General features: G+C 39.7%; 1 long non-coding RNA gene across 1 annotated transcript; it reads right to left on the reverse strand.

Annotated features, from left to right (window-relative positions):
- Positions 1-474: 474 nt before the first annotated feature.
- On the reverse strand, positions 475-2,467 carry LOC119271480. The gene is made up of 2 exons (XR_005134546.1): positions 1,733-2,467; positions 475-1,392 (listed from the first exon to the last, which is right to left on the reverse strand). It is a non-coding gene; the product is annotated as an uncharacterized LOC119271480 (long non-coding RNA).
- Positions 2,468-7,249: the final 4,782 nt, after the last annotated feature.

Consider the following 7,249-nt stretch of genomic DNA (forward strand, 5'->3'; position numbering starts at 1 on the left):
TTTACCCAGGTTCGGACCCTCTTGATGGAGGTAAAACCCTACGTCCTACTTGTTTATTCTGGATAATATGATTAGTACAAGAGTTGATCTACCACGAGATCAGAGAGGCTAAACCCTAGAAGCTAACCTATGGTATGATTGTATGTTGTCCTACGGACTAAAACCCTCCAGTTTCTATAGACACCGGAGGGGGTTAGGGTTACACAAGGTCAGTTACAAAGGAGGAGATATGCATATCCACATTACCTAACTTGCCTTCCATGCCAAGTAGAGTCCCATCCGGACACGGGACAAAGTCTTCAATCTTGTATCTTCATGGCTCAACAATCCGGCCAAAGAATATAGTCTGGCTGTCTGGAGACCCCCTAATCCAGAACTCCCTCAGTCGCAGTTTGCTGCACTTGCTCCTCCAAACTGAGGATCAGGATTGCGGCCGTTTTGTTGATGTTCACATGGAGACCAGACGCGGAGCCAAAGATGTCTAGGATGCGCACACACGCACTCAGATCCGATGTGCCCGGCCTCAGGAATATAATCACATCATCAACAAAGACAAATAATCTTTGTTTGATTCCCTCCCGCCCAAGGGGGGCAAGCACCTGTCTATCCACGGACAGCTAAAAAAGTTTCTGAAGTGGCTCCATTATAATAATGAAAAGCATTGGAGAAAGGGGGCTACCCTGTCGAAGGCCCTTGCAGCTGTGAATTGGGGCACCCGGAGTTCCATTCACCATGACATGGGTTGAGGAAGTGGCCAAGATCCCTGCCATCCAGTTCGTCCACATCCTACCAAAACCCATCCTTTGAAGCACCTCAAGCAAGAACGCCCATTGGATAGTGCCGAAAGCCTTTGAAATATCTAACTTTAGCATGATTGTAGGGTGCTTGAGTGCATGTAGGCGCCTTGCCATGCTCTGTTCAAGCATGAAGTTATGATGGAGTGATCTCCCTTTGACAAACACACTCTGATGGGGGACGATCAAATTTGGCAGCTCATGAGCAAGCCGGCACGCTAGTATTTTGTCAAAGATTTTGATCACACCATGCATGAAGCTCACATGCCTGAAATCCCTCAATTCCTCTGCACCATCCCTTTTCGCAAAAGAGTAACCAGCGCCTTGTTGATGGAAGCCAAACCCCTCATATCACCATGGTGGAACATCGAGAAAGCTGCGAACAGATCATCTTTGATAATAGGCCAGCATGAAACATAGAACCTGGTTGTGAATCCATCCGGACCCGGAGCCTTATCTAGTGGCACGAACTTGATAGTTTGCAGAATTTCCTCCTCCGTGAATGTCCGCTCTAGTCCACCTAGATCCCGCGTCGGGAGATCAAGAGCATCCAGGTTAAGACGTAGTTGGCGCGGAGACGTCATACCCAGAGAGTTGTCTAGAAAATAGGGAATCGTATCAAATATATATTGAAGCAACCTATTTGTATTGCCAAGATATATAAGAAGGATAGTAACTATATTGTAAGATTGAATGTTATAGCACTATGTCGTTAGTCCAGAAAAAATTGAATGTTATAGTATTATGCAAAGCATATCATATTGTAATTATTTTAAATACATTCATACATACACTTTCTTGAGTTTTATGTTCTTGGTAACAATTCTTCTATCATGTTGCTTTTTAGAAAAGTTCCGGTAGTACAAGAAAGATAAAAATATCAAGAAGAGTGCAAGAGATGATTTGCACTAGAAAGGAAGCAGAGCAATAGCACTTACAGTGGTAAAAGTTCGGCAGCAACAACAATTAAAAAGGCCTGATGATGAAGAGTTCGATGTCGGGCATGCCAAAACTAAATCCATTATTCGTGCCACCGTAAGGAAGAATAAAAGTGGTAAGACAGAAAGTAAGCCAAAAAAATATAATGTTTTCTTTGCCGAAGTAAAACTCATGCAGCCTTTTCAGACCGACACATATGGACAAAATTATAATTAACAAGTTAAAGACTTCTTGCTAGGACATGGTAACAACAAATAAAAAAATCAATTTTACGGTGATGTTTATGAAATATAAGACATAATCTGCATTAGGGATGATGCTTATCATGAACACTTACATTTGGTAGGAATCGAACAAGCCATGAGAAGGTCAACCAAATAGCAGCAGCCCATCCATGCCGCTCATATAAGCTTGGAAAGAGGAGAATTGATAAAATTCTTAGAAGATACGAAGGGATTCATACCTATATCCTACTTCGCCTGAGAGAACCACTGCGTCGAGCAGTCCGCGCTGCAACTCTAGTCCGCGTCCATCCAGACAACATCGGCGGGTTTAAAGCCTTCACCAAGGATGCACAATCAGATGAACTAAAACCAAGAAGTGGAGCGGAGGTTCATCGTCGATCCAATCCGTGGTCGCCGGCGACGAGATTGAACTTCGCCGGCGAGGAGACCTAGCCAACATCCTATTTGGGGCAAGTCTATGAGCCAAGAGAAGGGAGAACAGAAAGGGGATCTACCTACTGAGGCAGTGAGGAAAATACGAGAGTGTTACGCGTGGCCGCCTGGATAACCTGTACGGGTTTGTTTTATTTCAGAAAAAATGATACTAAATGGGCTTGCATGCTCGGTATATATCAGCCCATGGTTTACGAGTACAACACTGTTTCGCACAAATACAGAGATCAAGCACACTCGCCCGTCTTCTGTTTCAAAGGTAAATATGATTTGATTCTGTTAAAAATAGCGCCCATCAAGTAAGGGGTCAACCCTTTGAAAAAAATTAATCAAAAACTTAAGATAAGGCTAGGATCAACACTACCTGTACCTGCATATGTTGCATTGCAATATAATTCGTTTCTACTTTACTAACATCCAAATAAACAATCATACTTTTTTAGGGGATAAACAATCATATACTGTCAACCGCAAAAAAGAACAATCATATACTATGACATAACCACTCAAATCTAATCAACCATCTTGCTGTAACTCTCCAATGAAGCATTTATGAAGTAGTAGCGTCAAAGCAATCTTCCAATAATGTCATGACCTCAAGTGCAAACAAACTGATATAGTCATCACATCAACACAAGGGTATGTTCTACTAATAAACAAGTACATGCATCTATATACTCCTTTCGTTCCAATTTTTTTTGAAGTTCTACGTTTGCCTTGAGTCAAACTTACACAAGTTTGACCAAGTCCACAGAAAAATAGTTTTACCTACTATGTGTATTTGGTGTCGAACGAGGTGAGGGGTTGTTTTTAAAGGTAAGGGAAGTTCAATGTACGAGGGTTGTTTTTTTACTTAAAAGAGACACGGTAATTATCCAAAACCTGATGGGCCTATAACGAAACCGAACGGCCGGTGTAGGCTTGATCAACTAATATTATTAATCTAATTTTCTAAATTTCAACTGAAATTACCTTATCTTCTAAATTCATATAAAAAAATTATAAACAAAAAAATATGTACAGAAACATTTCCCTTTGCGCTCAAATATATATGTATACTAGCAAATCCATCACATGGAATCATACATTTGACAAATAAGTGAGAAAAAATAATGGTTCCGGGAATACATGAAAAAAGTGTAATAACTTTAATCACGCGAAGTAAAATAATATTATGAATATGTCCTATGTATGTTATTATGTACAATATACAATAAATCAAATGGAAGTTTGAGTCAATAAATATTCGAAACATATATAAATAAATGGAAAGTTGTAAACCAATCATCCATATACAATAAATAAAAATAGGTAGGCAAGGTTTTTTTAATTCATTACGAGCATAGGTCTTTCAGTATTGCTCTGACTGATTATAGCAATATAGTCAAACAACATCAAAGGACAAAATAAATGAAAAGGAATGAAGAATAGATGGAGATACAAAGAATCATATACAAAGCTAAAAGAAAATACAATGAATAAAACTATCAAAATCTAGCCGCGCAAATGTGCGGGCGCACCCGCTAGTTCGTCAATAAAACACAAGCATGATGTAGTGTTTTATACCTCTTTAAGAGGGCCTGAACCTAAGTAAATATTGTGTCACTTCTTTGTCATGTTACCATCAAGCCGAGGCTACCAGCTCGGGACTCCCTACCCAAGATCTGTCGGATACGACTCCGTCACCTAGCGATTCAAGTACTATGGGCGGTAGTTTATTAGTCTGCCAAGCGGAGGGAGGCTACTGAGGAGTGATACGTCCATTTTGCATCATGCTTTTATATTGAAATTTATTGCATTATGGGCTATTATTACACATTATATCATAATACTTATGTCTATTCTCTCTTATATTACAAGGTTTACATGAAGAGGAAGAATGCCGGCAGCTGGAATTCTGGGCTGGAAAAGGAGCAAATATTAGAGACCTATTCTGCACAACTCCAAGTCATGAAACTTCACGAAGCACATTATTGGAATATATAAAAAAATTGGGTGAAGAATACCAGAGGGGGCCACCAGCCAGCCACAAGGGTGGAGGGCGCGCCCTACCCCCCTGGGCGCCCCCTGACCTTGTGGGCCCCTAGCAGGCCTCCGGTGCCCATATTTGGCTATATGGTGTGTTTTGACCTAGAAAAAAAATCAAAGAGAAGCTTTCGGGACGAAGCGCCGCCGTCTCGAGGCGGAACCTAGGCAGAACTAATCTAGGGCTCTGGCGAAGTTGTTCTGCCGAGGAAACATCCCTCTGGGAGGGGGAAATCGTTGCCATCGTCATCTCCATCGATCCTCTCGTCAAGAGGGGGTAATTCTCCATCAACATCTTCACCAGCACCATCTCATCTCAAACCCTAGTTCATCGCTTGTATTCGATCTTGGTCCGAAAACCTCATATTGGTACCTGTGGGTTGCTAGTAGTGTTGATTACTCCTTGCAGTTGCTGCTAGTTGCTTTATCCGGTGGAAGATTATATTTTCAGATCCTTAATGATAATTAATACTCCTCTGATTATGATTATGAATATGATTTGTGAGTAGTTAAGCTTGTTCCTGAGGACATGTATGTTGTCTCTCCTCTAGTGGTGTTATGTGAACGTCGACTACATGACACTTCACCATTATTTGGGCCTAGGGGAAGGCATTGGGAAGTAATAAGTAGATGATGTGTTTCTAGAGTGACAGAAGATTAAACCCTAGTTTATGCGTTGCTTCGTAAGGGGCTGATTTGGATCCATATGTTTCATGCTATGGTTAGGTTTACCTTAATTCTTCTTTCATAGTTGCAGATGCTTGTGAGAGGGGTTAATCATAAGTGGGAGGCTTGTCCAAGGAAGGGCAACACCCAAGCACCGGTCCACCCACATATCAAATTATCAAAGTAACGAACGTGAATCATATGAGCATGATGAAAACTGACTTGACAAAAATTGCCATGTGTCCTCGGGAGCACTTTTCTTTATATAAGAGTTCGTCCAGGCTTGTCCTTTCCTACAAAAAGGATTGGTCCACCATGTTGCACCTTGTTTACTTTCGTTACTTATTACCCGTTACAAATTATCTTATCACACAACTATCTGTTACCGATAATTTCAGTGCTTGCAGAGAATACCTTGCTAAAAACCACTTGTCATTTCCTTCTGCTCCTAGTTGGGTTCGACACTCTTACTTATCGAAAGGACTACGATAGATTCCCTATACTTATGGGTCATGAAGACTCTTTTCTGGTGCCGTTGCCGAGGAGTGAAGCGCCTTTGGTAAGGAAACATTTATATAGTGTGCTAAAATTTACTATCACTTGTTACTATGGAAAATAATCCTTTGAGGGTTTTTTCGGGGTATCTTCACCTCGACCGGAACCACAATTAGCTACTCCTCAACCTACTGCACCTACTAAACATATTTATTATGAAATTCCTTCGGGTATGATAGATAAAATCCTAGCTAATCCTTATGCAGGAGATGGAAGCTGCTAGAATTGTTAAACCCGATATGAAAGGTAAACATAGATATGTTGTTTCCATGCCTGTTGTTTCTGTTAAAATAGGAGATCATTGTTATGATGGCTTATGTGATGTGGGTGCTAGTGTGAGTGCAATTCCTTATACCTTATATAAAGAGATCATGAATGATATTGCACCTGCTGAGATAGAAGATATTGATGTTACTATTAAGCTTGCTAATAGAGATACTATATCACCAATTGGGATTGTTAGAGATGTTGAAGTCTTGTGTGGGAAAATTAAATATCCTACTGATTTTCTTGTTCTTGGTTCCCCACAAGATAATTTTTGTCCCATTATATTTTGTAGACCCTTCTTGAATATTGTTAATGCTAAGATAGACTACGAGAAAGATATTGTTACTGTTGGTTTAGGGGACATGTCTCATGATTTTAATTTCTCTAAATTTCGTAGACAACCCCATGATAAAGAATTGCCTAGTAGGGATGAAATTATTGGTCTTGCTTCTATTGCCGTGCCTCCTAATGATCCTTTAGGACAATATTTGCTAGACCATGAAAATGATATGTTTATGAATGAAAAAAGGGAAATGGATGAAGTATTCTTTAACCGGGGACCTATTTTGAAACACAATTTGCTATTGAAATCCTTGGAGATCCTCCTTCACCTAAGGGTGACCCCGTGTTTGAGCTTAAACAGTTACCTGATACTTTGAAATATGGTTATCTTGATGAAAAGAATATATATCTTGTTATTATTAATGCTAATCTTTCAGAACATGAAGAAAAGAGATTATTGAAAACTCTGAAGAAGCACTGTGCCGCTATTGGATATATACTATTGATGATCTTAAGGGCATTAGTCCCACTCTACGTCAGCACAAAATTAAATTGGAGAAACATGCTAAACCAGTTGTTGATCATCAACGACGGTTAAATCCTAAGATGAAAGCAGTGGTAAGAAATGAAATACTAAAGCTTCTGGTGGCAGGTATAATTTATCCTATTGTTGAGAGTCAATGGGTAAGCCATATTCATTGTGTCCCTAAGAAGGGGGGTATTACTGTTGTTCCTAATGATAAGAATGAATTGATTCCTCACAGAATTGTTACATGTTATAAAATGGTAATTGATTTTTGCAAATTAAATAAAGCTACTAGAAAAGATCATTACCCTCTACTTTTTATTGATCAAATGCTAGAAAGATTATCCAAACATACTCATTTTTGCTTTCTAGATGGTTATTCTGGTTTCTCTCAAATACCTGTGTCAAAAGATGATCAAGAGAAGACCAATTTTACTTGACCTTTCGGTACCTTTGCTTATAGACGTATGCCTTTCGGTTTATGCAATGCACTTGCTACCTTTCAGAGATGTATGACT

Source organism: Triticum dicoccoides, chromosome 3A (assembly GCF_002162155.2).
Source record: "Triticum dicoccoides isolate Atlit2015 ecotype Zavitan chromosome 3A, WEW_v2.0, whole genome shotgun sequence".
NCBI lineage: Eukaryota > Viridiplantae > Streptophyta > Magnoliopsida > Poales > Poaceae > Triticum > Triticum dicoccoides.